Here is a 15,914-nt window from a genome sequence, read left to right as displayed (position 1 = left end):
AATACCGCGGATGGGGTAGCACATTCCAACCAAGCTCCAACAGTTTTTGTCGAGTAGTCAAAAACATATGAGGCCGCGCATTGTCTTGATGAAACATGACGTTTTCCGATTCGCTAGTTCTGGACGTTTCTGTTTAATTACTGTCTTAAAATCGACTAATTACAAGCAATACTTTTCCGAATTTATCGTCTGGTTACCTGGTAGAAGTTCATAATACAGAGATCCTTTCCAGTTCCATCAAACGCAAAGCAAGACTTTCTTCGAACGAAGACCGGCTTTTGGGATGGTTCAAGGTGATTCATTCCGCTTTTCTCAAGATCTTCCCCGCTCAACATTATTGTAAATAATCTATCTTTCATCCCCCCTCACTACTTGCTTAAAAAATGGTGTCTTCTCGTTGCGTTTATAGAGCGAGCTGCAAATGGAAACGTGGTCCATCAGATTTTATTCCGATAAATCGTGGAGAACGCATACATCAAAACGGTTTATATAGCCAAGCTTCACAAAATGCCCGTGGATGGTGCATTTTCATATTTCATTTCTGCTAATTCACGTGCCGTACAGCGTGGGTTATTCTCGATGAGTACTCTGATCCGATTGTTCGGGATTTGAAGTGGTCGTCAGTTTACGACTCGGACAGCACATCTGCCTTTTTTGGAAAAATCCGAATTTCCTACCTCCCAAATTGTGAACTTTACAATGCGGACCTCATCAAGAGGCTAATTGACATTCTAAGTGCTTGATGGGTCCGCTATAAAGTGAATATCTAGTATCAATCAGCAATACCAGAGGAGAAGCGCCACGAGTGTACACAGTTACAAGATTGGAAGGAATAGATTCCCATCACACAGAAACCATGGTGAGAAGGACACCCCCTGCAAGGACCAGGCGCTTCAAGGGACCAGTCTTCTTCAACCAGCCTTCAAACAGTCTTACTCTTATCAGACAGTCTTACTCTTCGTGTTATATTAAACAGTGCAAATAAATCAACTAAACATAACAGTACTCTGTTTCTTTAATGTACCTCCACCTTGAGCGTTAATAGCGTTCACGGTTTGCGATATCAACCGATCACTTAGTTAAGAATTCGCAACACCGATCTTCATCAGTAGTGGAGGGCCTACCCGGGCGTTCTTGACTTTCAAGATTGAAATCACCAGCTTTAAACGTAGCAAACCCGCACAGTTCTTTTAGCTATACCATCGTCACCATAAACAGCGTATATCTTGTTTGCTGCTTGTATGGTATTTCTGCCTTTTTGGTAAAAGAAAAGCACCAAGTGCCTATAGTGCACTTTGTTTCCTTTCATATTTAAGAGTACATAAAACTAACAAGAATTAATGTATCCTAACTTTTTTCTAAAGGTATTTGAAATATTACCTTTTAGAGTATGTACACCTCTACATTTACATTACATACATTTTACATACATATTACATTTCAGAATATATGACTTGTTTTAACGCCACCTACCGAAAATCGGCACGAACTTTCCGGACAACAGGTGACTCACAAAACTTTAAACATTATTCGTTGTCTAAAGTTAATTAAATTTACTCGTGATGCTTTGTGTTACTTAATTGTTTATCAGACCTTTTTTTATATTCTATATCTCATGTGTCAAAACAATACTAGAAGCAGTATTAATTAACGCAATTAATAATTTTCTATAAAGATATATTAAATTATTTATGTAAAAATTGATTTTGAAGATATCTTAGTTTCAGTATTACAACGTGTTTAAGTATAAAGTACTCAATTGTAGACATTTATTACCCTACTATAAAATTATTAGTTATTATTAAGATAAATTATTAAGATACAACATTAATCTTTTTATTTATAGTGTTCTGAAGATAGATAGAGGAAGTTCCGTAACTTCAGTAATGAGGTAACAAATTTTGTGTTGTTCCAACATGAGAATGCTTCTCCTTGTTAATTACCATCGTGTGGTGTTTGAATTTGAACTACATATGTACATAAAACGAAAAGTTGTCAGTTATTGAACTAAACTAGCCTTATTGAATTTCCACTGTAATCGCTGGATCCGATAAGTATTACTAGTATTACTAGTAGTATTACTAGATTATATTTCAGGAATATTTATAAAAGGAATTTATTCTAAACTGAATAATTTGTAGATGAATTTTTAGACATTTGAATACATTTAAAAAAAGGTATTAAAAAGCATTAAAAAGAATTGGTAGAACAGGTCAAATAATTCTCTATATGCAAATTGATGAATATGATTATGATTATACACATTTTACTACAGTGAACATTTTCGGAGTTTGCTTGTTACGCCACGAGGCCGTGCTCTAACCGTCGTTCGTGGTACTACAATGTCATAGACAGATCGTCTTATATGACCGGCGAAATATATACAATCTAGCGACAAGCGTATAGTTCTCATCAAGCAGCGAGTTCTAGAAACGTCGATTCGCCTTCGGTCCGTTATTTCATCTACACAAAGAAACTGGAATCGTGTCATAGGCGCGAACGGTGGCGTGACTCGAGCGTAGTGGGGGTCGTCTCCCAGAGAAGACAAAGAAAAAGTCGAAGGGCAATCAGTATCATTTGAGGATTCAAACGGAATGCTTCGAGAGGTTCAGACGATTAAAATTAAAGTCGCTTAGTCTAACGAATACATCAAGAAATATCATAAAGTCGAGTCGAATTATTGTAACAAACCAATTGTATCATCAGTACATAAATTGTGACGTGTTCATTATATAATCTTAAATATTGTTAAATATACAAGTTTTATATTAGCCCTGTTAATTTAGTGTTAAACTCATTGAACTACCTCTGTTATCTTAATCGAAACAGGAGAACGACTGATTCGCGGCGTCGATTATTAGAATCGTAGTGAGAATTTACGCTTCTCGCTGACACGTTTTCCTCGCGACCGCGTCTCTCCGCGAACGGTTGTAACACAGAAGATGCAGGTTTTCATTTAAAAATGTTAACATTACCTTCACAAGATGTTTCGAAGGCTTCCATTGATATCATACAATTTTTCTTTGAAACATCATTTCGCTATAATTCATATTTTTCGAGATATTTGAGCGTTGCGAGGTAATCTGAACTCACTATAGATGCAGTATGCACTTCGTGTAGAATATATTCTTCCGTTTTCCTATGGAGAGGAAAAATAGCTTTTTAAAAATCAACTATTCTTCTGCTCAGTAGAAAACACGAAAATGGTGCCAGAGAGGTGCTCAGTGTGTAAGTTCTTAAATCATCTCTTTTCGAGTGAGTAGAATAATCTCGCACCTCACCGGACATAAAATGGGCATTGCCTATTGAAAAGCAACGTGACCGGCAACTCAAAGAGAAGAATTTGTTTCCTTTGACCCACCCAATACGTTCTAAAATCATTGTGAGTGAGACCGTTGTACTGGATAACTGATAACTCGATTTCTGTTCAATTTGTCATTTCACTTCCTACTTTAGTAGATTTGTTACATCCTGATTACAATCCTAAATCAAATTCAAATGTATTCAGGATTTTAATTATGTATCTGTTAACAGAATCAATTGACTTTCTCGCTTTAATCTTAATACAATATTAAATAATAAATAATATAATTATTATAGTACAATGTAATATTATACAAGAGCTATCAGGACATTAAGAAAGTAAAATATTTAGAGATTTTATTAGTAGAATAGAAATTCTAGTATTATGTAAAAATTGAAAATTAATCAGGAATTATAATTGTATGAAAATAGATCATTTAAATCCGTAAATTTTCCTTCTAACATAATATAAAAAATTTGATACCTGTCACAAATTTTACGATATATAACAAAGAAAATTTTTAGCAGTATTACTATCAACATAGGTGTAAATATTCATATAAATTTTGTATTTTTTGAGTTTTAATGTATTGAACATTTCGAATTGTTTTCTTTCATTAAATGAAATTTATTTATCTAGAAATATTTAAAAATATTAGTTCAATTTTGTAGCAATTATTCCATTAAGGTTTACAGTTTTCTTTTATACAAATTTTCGTTATCTATGAAATTTTAGTAAATTCTATTTTTAATTTTTAAAGTTTATTTTACTTAAACTGGCTAGATTTTTTAATGCTCGTATACTCGTTTTACAAGTGGTAGTTATTTCTTTGCTTATAAAATATTCGAGTCCATACACAAATACGTAATTTCCAATTATTACTTGAGTAAAAAATATTAATCAAAAAATCACTCAATATATACTAATGGATGAACATATTATTATACATATTATATATTATATGTCATATATGTACTAAAACCTGCCACTTTAAAGCAAGTACTTATTATTATATATTATACAGGGTGAGTTACTTAAGAGTTTAAGCTGAAATATTTTGGATACTATCGATTATATCGGAAAATGTTTCATATAAAAGTTGAGTGGAAAGACGTAAAGTACTACTTTTATATTTGTTTTCCTTGTCTTTTATGTGGTAAATTTTACAAACTGAAAGTTAAAATATCTATTAAATCAATAACTTTTCGACATAGGTAGATTAATGATTTTTTATAGAGAATCTCGAGCTATGTACATCGATTAATATACTAAATGACTACTATGACAAAGTTGACTTCCACATGATCTTTACGTGCCCATATACATAAAAACTAATAACATCAATACATATCCTATTTGAAGTCAACTAAATTTTATTTGAAACATTTTAATATGCGGATACCACCAAATTTTAATTTTGCCCCACTATAATTTCGTTTACAACAAAAAAACCATATATGGTCAGATATCACATTAAGACACCGTGCCCAGTTAACAAATAGTATAAATTTTATCTCCATAACTTGCAACATTTGGTAAATAATATGTTTTAAATGAAACAAGGTCTGATTTTAACATTACTTTAGTATTCGGATTCAGAGATGCAGCAACTTTCAGGATACTTTGTACTGGGGAATTCGCTATCTTTGTTTACAAACATGCTAGTCGGTATGTAAATACTATACCATATCAAGCCTCGTAGCATCAGCTGCGTTTCGATATTCGTATAATTCACATTTTATAATGGCATGAAAAATTAATACCAGTTGTAATATACACCAGCTCATAATTTTTCATAATGCTAATGAAAAGGTCGTATAAACAAGAAGAAAGTGCAGCCTCAAACCATAAGCAGAACACTGAAAAAACGTGGTTACTGTTAGAAAATAGATGTGTGTACATGTGTATTGTACGAGCGAGGAATGAAAGAGAAGAAGACAAAAGGAAAACGCCATGAGACGTGTATCGCGTATGTGTCGAATGAATGAATGTGCAATAAGACAAATTCATTCCTGTTTGAGATGTATAAGAGTATAGAGCGGTGTACATTAATACTCCAAGTTATTCTGTTACGTATAAGATAGTTATTCTGCTATATAAATTCTGTATTTTATAAAACATATTATAACTTTAACAGTTACAACAGAAGAGTTGCTCGGATAAAGTCATTTGTAAACAAAGCAAATAGAAATGAAAGATTAAATCATACACGAGAGTTTGTTCTAAAAGAAGATACATGGTGGAATGATGTAAGTTTTAGCGGTGAAAGTAAATTTAAAGTTTTTGGTTCAGATGGGCGAATAATATGGCGAAAGGAGAATGAAGAATTTAAATTTAAAAATATGAAACCCACTGTAAAATACGATGATGGAAACATGTTTATGTGAGGCTGTATTTCTACATTTCGAACGGGCGAATTAGTTTTTATTGATAGCATTATTTACAAAAATAAATATTTAAACATTTTAAAAAATAATTTACGCAAAAGTGCAATGAAAATGGGCATTGTTAATACTTTTAAGTACTGCTAAGACAACGATCATAAACATAAGGTCCGTATTGTACAGGAATACTTATTGTATAACAGTCCAAAATTGTTATACCCTCCACCTCAACCACCGGATATGAAACTGATTGAAAACCTATGGGAACTAGAACGACGAATTAGAAAAAAAAAACAATTACGTCAAAAGAAGTTTTGAAACAGCGATCAAAGGAAAAATAGAATAATATTAACACCGAATACCTGAAAAAAATCATTTGTAATATGCCCAATGTTTGAAGAAAGTTATTATTCAAGATCGCTATAAGGTATTAAATCATTTGTAAGATATAACAATTAAAAAGATATTACTTATATTTCAAAGTGTCCGAATTAAAGTAACGTTAAAATTAGACTTTGTTTCATTTAATACGTATTATTTAACAAATTTTGTTATGTAAATAAAATTTATATTATTGATAACTAGACACAATGCCTAAATATTATACCGAACCATTTACGTTTTTTTTCATTATGAACAAAATTATAGTGCATCAAAATAAAAATTTTGTTGTGTCTGAATATTAAAGTTACTCACTGTAATTAATAGCATGGAAAATATTTCAGTTTAAAACTCATGAGTTGAACTCACCCTGTATATTAATACAAATATTATTATATATTACATATTAATATTAGTATCTATTATTAATGATTACTTTAATTTTCCTCAGGGTATTTTATTATTATTAATTTAATTTATTAATTTATTTAACCATAAAAAAAATAATTTAATTGTAAGAAGCTATATGACACGATGTAGAGCATATGATAAGTTATATAAAAATAGCGCTTTAAACCCTTTACATTAATTCACATATGTAGATAAAACGAATGGAGAATATTTTAGAACAAACCTATTTTTATAACTATAAATATAAACAAGAAAGCAACACTTCCTAAACTATAATTAACTACGTAAGTTAGTTAAATGTCAGTTATATAAATGGAATGTAATTCTTAAAAACATTTGTAACATGCGCAAGATGTAATTTCTCAATTTTTTGTTTATATTTACTGTTGAGCAGTTATTTCATATATTTTTTTAATTGTTGAGATATCAAACTTACTCACCGAATAAATTGATTAAATATAGTAAAATCCTAAAATACAAATCAAAACTACATATAACATGTTTTAGCTTTGATTTACTCCTTATTTAAAGAATCAGTGCAACTATTTGATTTTGTAAAATAGAATTTGTCTATATGTCTTTCATCTACTATATAATTCATCTATTATATAATTTCTGTAGGAAACGGTATGATTATCGTTTGATGCTCCGTCAACCTATGTTTACGCAGTCACTATTCGTCACTCACTCATTTCGTTACAACGGTTCTTTTTTAAATACGCTGACAACTCTCCATGATAACGTTAACAATACACACCCAATATCTCCCAGGCAATCCGTCCACGATACTACACTATCCTACATTCGGCCATTTTGACAAATGCATTTGACCTCAGATGTACTCATCATCATTGATTTCGCTCGCGCCCTAGTCTTTCTATGGTTGCTTCGGGTGACAGTCACGTCACGGGATCCTCCCGATCCTCTTCTTGGGCCTTACGCACTCGATCAATCAAACCGCTTCGGCCTTCCTGCATTAACAATACTTCTTGGAATGTTAGCGATCCTGGTAGCGATCTGTATATCGGTGCGTCTGCCTCCTCCTTGTACCAAATAACTAGATGCAGTTTGTCTCCAGGGGCTGTGCGGTTCCACGTTGCATGGTAACAGAGCAGTTCCATCTGCCACTGACTCCGCATCTATCATTGTTACACTTCATATGATCAGCCGCCGTGGAGGTCGTTTGCGGCCCCTCGTGTTCGCCTTCTCGCTGCACCATGTAACGGTCATTTCCTAAAACTTTCACCACGCGGTACGGCCCAAGGAATTTCGAGCGAAGCTTTGGCCCTTTTGGTCGCCACTAGATCACCCGTTTTGTATGTTGTCGCCTTCTTGCGTCTCTTGTTAAACGCCCATCTGTTTTCAGCCTGAATCTACCCGATTCTTCTCTTTGCTTTTATGCGCGACTGATCTCGCTCCTTAGGACTCTTATTCTCGCCATCTTTCATCAAGGTATCAACTATCTTACACTTGGAAGGGATTTGCTGTCGCACGACATTTATGGAATCGCAGACATCAACCGTTTTCCCTTGTTCCAGCGTCGATACTTCTGAGTCGCTTCGACTGCGCACGAGAATATCGTCCCACGTGTTACCTAGCTCTTCATCACACAGTCTACGTTTACAAACTTGAATGATCTTGTCACCGATTCGAAACTCCTTCGATTTGGCTGCTACTTCATTTGCATCCATCTTCGGAATCACGCTCGAAGATATTAAGGAACCTTCAGACGTTGCACCGTCGCATCTTTCTGACGTACTCGTGCTAGGTCTTGTTTGTTCGACTGTACAATTCGCATGACACTCTGTAAATTCTACGAAAACCTCATCGCAACCGTCCGTGTCGTCTCCATCCGACAGTCTATTATAACCTTTGTTCTCTACTTTACGAATAGAAACGTTTCCTTTCTTTATGTTTACTTCGACGGTATTCAGGAAGTCTGCGCCAATAATAAATGAATGTTGCATCAAGGTATCTGAAACTACATGTACCGTTATAACGTACGACTCATCGTCTATCAGAACATTCGTCGAAAATTCTCCGAGTGTACAATTTCTTTCGGACCCAATAATGCAAAATTTAACAATTTCCTGATCTCATTTAGGCGCTCCAATTTTCAACATACTGATCCACTCGCATTAAAGTCAATTCGCTACCGGTGTCTATTAGCGCAGGCAATTCGAATTCTCCGATCTTAACGTCTTTACCACGCTTCGTCTGTAACAATCTCCACGCACTACAAACCTCTTTAGCGGACTCACTCAGGTTGCTACACTTCTCTGCGATGTGTCCGTAGCCCCTGCATTTAAAACACTTAGGGCCTTTCGAGTTGTTCGGACAATCTGCACTGACATGTTCTTTATCACCGCAATTATAACATCTTTTATCCTTCACTACATTTCCAGATTGACTGTACTCGTTGTTTTCGGTTTTGACCGGCTTCGCAGTCGACTTTCTTTTGCGACACTTTTATTCTTCGTAGATAACTAATCTTTTCCTTAGCCCTTTGACAGATGTAGCGCTGTGTAGTATAGACTTATTACTCTCTTCGTCTATTATTCCGTCTATGATATATTCTACCTTTGCTTCCTCTTCCATATCCACATGGCTAGCTATGTCGAACATGCGGTACATGTAAGCCAAGCATGCTTCAACGCTTCTTCTTTTCGTTTTCTTGATTCTCTTGTGTACTTGCCGACTATTAATTTTTTTTTTAGAATTCTTTAATTAACTCATTATCTCAGCTTCAACTCATGCCAAGTCCTATCATGGCATTCGAAACTCACAAATATCCTTGTTGATCCTCTCAACAGTTTTCGCGCATAAATTTCCTTCTGTGCTTTTGACCACATGCACATGTCTGCAATTTCTTCGAACGACTCGAACCATCCATCGACATTTTCACTTTTGTTACTACTGAATGTTTCTAATGCGTCCTCGACGTCCTTAAAACTCAATGTTGAACCAACCTGTGCTTTAAGACAGTATTTGTCACAATCTTGGCGCACACCTCGTGTGCTTCGCCTGCGTTCTCTTACGTCTTCAACCTCACTTTCGTCCTCACTTTCTTCTTCCAACGACGTATTGTTTTCATCCATGGCCGCTTGTAGCCGTGCACATAGTTCAGTTTTTTCCCCGTCGTTTCTAGCCCCAAACTAGCGAGGCGCGCTCTCAGCTCTTTTGCCTTCAGCTTCTCGAGATTTTCGTCTTTGACTCGATCGCGCTTAGCTCTCTGCGCGGTTCCTGAGCCTCGCTGGTCCGTCGACCCTTCACCGCTTGTTGATCCCTTAGGATTCGATTGTTCAACACTACACACTCGATTCAGCCTGGGAATCAACACTGATCTCGCACTAGATATTGGTAAATTCATCTTTCAGAGCTTACTCCTTACTTCTTCCAGCGTCAAATTTTCTTCACTTGACAATTGTCCGTCTTCAACATTGGCCATTTTTATTTTTTCGACACTATTCTTCAAACGATACACTACTTCAAGTTCAACGGTCAACGTTATCGTCTTTTATCACACCGCGCACCGGAAAATTTAATACTAACACGATCTGATCCCGGCTAAGCCCCCAATTTGTAGAAAATGGTATAGTGCTAGTAGGTAGTGATAACGGTATGTTTGTTACAATATCGTCTGATGTTCCGCTAACTTATCTTAACGCAGTCATTATTCGTCACTCACTAACTTTGTTATAACGGTTCTGTTTTAAATATGCTGACAATACTTCATGACAACGCTGACAACACTCCATGACAACGTTGACAACACAAACCCGACATCTCCCAGGCAACCCGTCCACGATATTACACTATACTACATTCCTACATTTGAATAGCCATTACACATTAACTCCGCTGCGATCTTCGAGGTTCCATGTCCCAAACTCACTCCTGTTATAAATGTTTTAAGAAAAATGTTGGCATATCTAATCTTAAGGTGGAAACTCGCGTTTATCAACAATGGTACTTTTATACTTTTCTCAAACATAAAATAAAGAACGGGAATTTTTAGTTTGGTAAAAAATGGGATTGAATCTTAATATAAAGAACATATCAGAATGAAGCAGTTTCTTTCTACAATATTAATTTTGCTAATAATTGAAGCTTAAAACTATTTGAAGAATATGTTAAAAACTTACATTTAAGATTTAAGATTTGGAAATGGAAAATACCGCAAAAATTCCAAACTATGGCGTTCTATATATGACAAAGTATCTCAATATAGTAATATCCAATCTCTTTACCTAAGCTTCGCCTTATCCGCTCGATAAACTATTGTCTGCAGTTGGGTATCTCGTTTCATTCAGCACGTTGCGTTTCTGACATACTAATTGCGGAGCAATACTCCGCGACGATAACCCCACAGTTCATAAATGTATCCCTCCGTGGCATAATTACCGAATTTGCACAGAAACTACGGTACATCGAGCGGCGGTGTCGTTTTCATGAAATTACCAAAACTAGTCAAGTTTGTGGAGTTTGGTCAGCAGCGCACAGTGGTCTATTAGAATGTATTTTATGGTCAAAATTTAATTTTTCAACTTTGACACTTGAAAAAAAATTTTGTTGATTTCCAAAACTTTGAGTTTCAAAATCCTCACATACTTCTCTTTTCAGATCATTCTATAATCCCATGAAATATTACGAAGATAATATACAATAATTCTGTGTTTGCTGATTTTTAATTTTGATATTATTTGATAGTTGAAAAAAATAAAAAGACAAAAACCTTTTGGAGCTTTTTGAAAATAGGTCATAGTAGGTTTCGAAAGTTTTTGAAGGACGAGCAATATTATGTTAATTATACATAATTAATACTTGTTTATATATAAATAATGTTTCTAACATTTTTTAAATGATAGAGAGTGTAACAAAAATATATATTTAGTTCCACAACCAAATGCGAGGATAGTTTTGACATGTAATTTATTTGACAACATATTGAATTTCAAATTTGCTTTTGTGTGAAAGACGAATTGTTAACACGAGCATGCATATTTAAATGCAACGTTCTGTATGAATTTTAACATATAGTTTGTACAGCCTACACAGTATAGTAGGTTATACAGCTTCAAGAGCGACTTTCAATTAGAGATAGATTGCTGCGAGTGAGATGTTTTCATTGTGTGAATCTTACTTATTGTTGGTATTAACTTTTATAAACTAGATGTTGATGCATGCATAATGTCGATTTATGTTGTTATAAACCAAGACTTTGAGCAGCGCGAAAGCTCGGCGATGGTAATTTTGTGGAATACGATTGCGGTGTGTTGATCAGTATGCGGATGAATCTGGTGCGAAATCAGGGAACCGCAGAAAGTTGAAACGCATAAACGAACACGATGCAAAATTAAGGAGTCACTGGGAAAGACGGTATAGACGAATTCAATATGAAGTCGAGGAGCTGCTGGGAGGTTGGAAAACAGCACAGACGAACCCGATCTATAGTTGGGTAGCTGTCAGAAGCTTGGGGAAAATACAGACGGGACCTTTTGCGAAATCAGGGACCTGGGGAATGCGAACGAACCTGATGCAAAATTAGGCAGTCGCAGGAAGAGTTTAGTTTGCATGGATGAACTCGACACGAGACCAGAGACTCACTGCAGAGATTTCCTTTGGATTAAGATGTGCGAACGAATCCGATGTAAAATCAGAGAATCGCAAGAAATGTTAGTAAGGACATCGTGACTTGGTTAATGAAAGTTGATATGACTCAAACGATAAAGTCGTATTATGTAGATACGTTCAACTATGGTGTATAGTATTGCGAGCTTGAATATTAGTAAGTAATCAAAGTGAGTAGTTAAAAAATTGTTAGAAGTGTATATGTGTCTCGAATAAGTGAATGTAATGTGTGTTTCCTTAAAGTCTGATTGGTCGGTTTTAATCCACTGCCAATGCGGGAGTAAAGTAACTTAAAAAGTTTCCGCATAGAATTTACATCGACTCGCGGATTCTGGGTTGATGTTTGCTCGATTAAAACTGTAGTCCTACCTCACTATACCGGCTCTTAACGAACGCGATTCAAAGCAGCACACTGACACTTTTCGTAACATTCTGTTCTTTCTGCCCGAATAGCATGATATTTTGGCCCATTATACAGGGTGGTTGGTAACTGGTGGTACAAGCGAAAAGGGGGTGACTCTACGCGAAAAAACAAGTCGAAGAATAAAAATGTAACAAAAATTTTTTTTTTTTATTTTTTTAATTTTTCCATCGAGACAACGATCTACAGTGAGATCCGTTATAACAAGACGTGAAAAGTGTACGCGTACCGAGCGGAACCGACGACGTGCAGATACAAGCACGCGCCATATGGGGTGAATTTCAATTCTTGTTGATCTGTCCAAGAGGATGCGATGTGGGACGGAGATCCGTTCAATGGCAATTAATTGCAATTCAAATAATTTCCATACGGTGTATGGTGCGATTGGAATTGATTCGGCCCAATCGATTTTCAATTGCCAGAGTTGTTGCATAAAGAGCTTGGTCTTTGCTATGAAGGGATCTAGAAGTCTCAGCGAATCAAACAGTTACGCAATTCGTGCTGAAATGATCCGTTTCGTTAATTGCTTGAACGATTTGTTACATATGACCCGTAATCGAGTGATTCCAATACAGTCCAAGAATCTTTGTTGCCTCGTCTAACGTGATAGGTATGTGTGTGTCTTCGCATGAAATGATAATCGACGATACTACGTATGAATCATTAGACGACCATTGTCGCAATTCGAAACCGCTTCTCCAGATGAGTTCGGTGAGTTGGTCGTGTAAATCGCAAGCTTCTTTGAAGTTGTCTACACAAAAATCTGATTTGTATACTGCCACGGTTTTAGGATACCATGTTTCTTTGGCGTCAGCGAGCTGATGAACCGATTTAATAGCTAAGTATAGTGCGGTCGCGGTTCTGTGCGTGACTGTATTTAGAAAGCACGTGGAAATTGAATCTTGGGTCCCTCGCGTCACAATATTTTGTGGTATTTTCGGTCTTCATACACAAGTTTTATTCCCAAGTACATTTTCACGATTTTGGCAATCAAAACGAGGTTATATTTGCGAAAACGTATGGTTATCGCAAAGAGATTGGATCGTGGTAACGACCATAAACATTTAGCGATATTCCAGAGTTTCTTTTGGGCGATGCGTCAAAGACTAGCCGAATTTTCATAGTTAAATTATTAACTTTACGCACCACGTGATGTGGAAGATAATATCCTTTGAACAGTGAGTCGCGATCGACCTTCATCATATTTTCTAGCTGTTCGTATTTGCGCATGAATGTTATATAATGTTGCTATTTACTCGGATTTTTGTTTAACGAGTTCTTTAAGGTTCGAAAACGTTTTATCGAGAGCGCGTGTGAGTTTCCTAACTTAGCGACGCTTACGTGTACTTGCAGTTTAATAATGTAGTATCGTAACTACTATAATTAGTTTATTAATGATAAGTAGATTGAACAGGTGTTAATTGAACAGAAAATAATGTTTGTTAAACATGAACTAATCGCAGTAAACGTATAATAATTAACACAACTAAGTAATTAATCGACGACTCTCATCAATGCAATCCGCACTCTCTGACATCTCAACTCGTACTGCTATTAATTCGTTTATTGTCCCCTAGCAACTCCTTGTCTTTTTTCTTAGCCTCACTACGTACATGCTCAGCAACCACTTGTTTATAATCCGCACAACACCCCCAGGCTCCTCATCCATGGTACTATAATAATACAGGGTGGTTGGTAACTCGTGGTTAGGTGGAGACAACGATCTATAGTGAGATCCGTTATAACGAGACGTGATAAAGTGCACGCGTACCGAACGAAAATTCAAAGTCGATTTTCTCGAAAACAAAGCCTCAAACAAAAAATTTTTATTCTATATTTTCGACTTCTTTTTTCGCGTAGAATCACCCCCTTTCCGCTTGTACCACCAGTTACCAACCACCCTGTATATCGCGAAAATCTCGAAAGTCTATGGATCAACAGTTTATTGTGTGTGTATGAGAAAGTAACACTTCATGGTTTCCGAGAACAATACGCTCCGGAAGTTTACCACGGATCGTATCCTGGCCTACGTGTTATCCAGCACAACCGCAACTGTGCCGTATTACTTAGAATATATGTATATGAATATTTTAAAATGAAAGACGTTTTTCTTCAAGGAATTTAAAGAGTGGAGTCTAGATGTTCTTCATCCGTAAAAATGTTGAAAAAATCAATGTATGTAAAAATCCCATATTTGTTTCTCGAGAGCAATCCTGTTTGCACCTCGCAAAGTGCAAACTTTGCACCAACATTTCACAGTCATTGTAGCTTACTTTTTCAGGGTAGACCTGAAACTGAAAGTTACAGATCTCATTGTCTGCATTTATGCTGAATCATGTTTTGTGTTGGTTGATCAAATTAATGACTTAACTCCGAAGATCTAACCGGAAGTTGTTTAATTCAGTTGAGCAATCAAATTAAAAAGTTAAACTATCTAAACACACAACATACATATAAAACTCACCATGAAAGTCAAACGAAACGGGAAGCTGCATTTCCTTGATTTCCTCATTTACAACAACACGCTAGGACCACCAAAATAAGTGAAATCCTGCGCAATCCCGAAAACAAGAAACTCCCTCTTCACGCTCCAAATATTTAAAAGATAGAAGGAATCGGAAGAATGGTCAAAGAATGAAGGAACGTCAGACCAAAATTCGCTTGAAACATTTCAGTCAATCTATCCTGGCAGAACGCCATATCCAGATAGATCACTCCATATACTTCGCGAAAACAATGATCATTCGAATGGTCGCAAAGCAATCGAAATTTTGAGACATTGGAGCAACTTGAACAGAAACAGTGGGTATTACATCAACAATTTGGCAGCCTATCCTCCTGCCTGTTTAATTCGATTGGCCAATCAAATTAAACGACTTCCCGTTAGATCTTACGGGTTGAGCATGCAGTTTAAACGTCCAAGTTGAGCTATCAGTTTGATCAGCCAATCGTGACATCGCTCAGTATAAATGGACAATTAGTCTCAAACCCCCAGTTCGATGTCTGCCCTGAGGAAGAAGTCTGCAATGTCTACGAAACGTTCGCGCAAAGTGCAAGTGCAAAATGCAAACACGATTGTCCCAAAAACTATTATAATGTTATCCGACTATCGTGAATGTTTCAAGTCTAAAAGTATGTAAAAATGCTTTTAATTTCAGCTATGCAGTTTGTTTTTTTTTTTATGAACGATAATTGTGTTTTGTTAATAAAGTTCAGTAGTTGAATTATATCAGAGAAACTAAATTTATATTGAAAAAAGATCGATAGAAAAATATGTCTAATTTTGGTTACAAAATATCTTTCCGCAAACCATTGTGCAAAAGTATGGCGCGATTTAAAAAAAGCGCTCCTCATCGGTTCACCACGGGAAACTTATGCAACT

At 35.8% G+C, this 15,914-nt stretch overlaps 1 protein-coding gene across 3 annotated transcripts in view; it reads right to left on the bottom strand.

Annotated features, from left to right (window-relative positions):
• Nucleotides 1-15,914, bottom strand: part of LOC138184155 (uncharacterized) — a 358,970-nt gene that overhangs the window by 273,110 nt on the left and 69,946 nt on the right. The gene's annotated exons all lie outside the window — the stretch shown is intronic.

The sequence above is a fragment of the Bombus flavifrons genome, chromosome 1 (assembly GCF_040668555.2).
Source record: "Bombus flavifrons isolate JBK064 chromosome 1, iyBomFlav1_principal, whole genome shotgun sequence".
Taxonomy (NCBI): Eukaryota; Metazoa; Arthropoda; class Insecta; order Hymenoptera; family Apidae; genus Bombus; species Bombus flavifrons.
The sequence above is the reverse complement of the archived record's forward strand: the minus strand, read 5'-3'. Positions and strand labels throughout refer to the sequence as shown.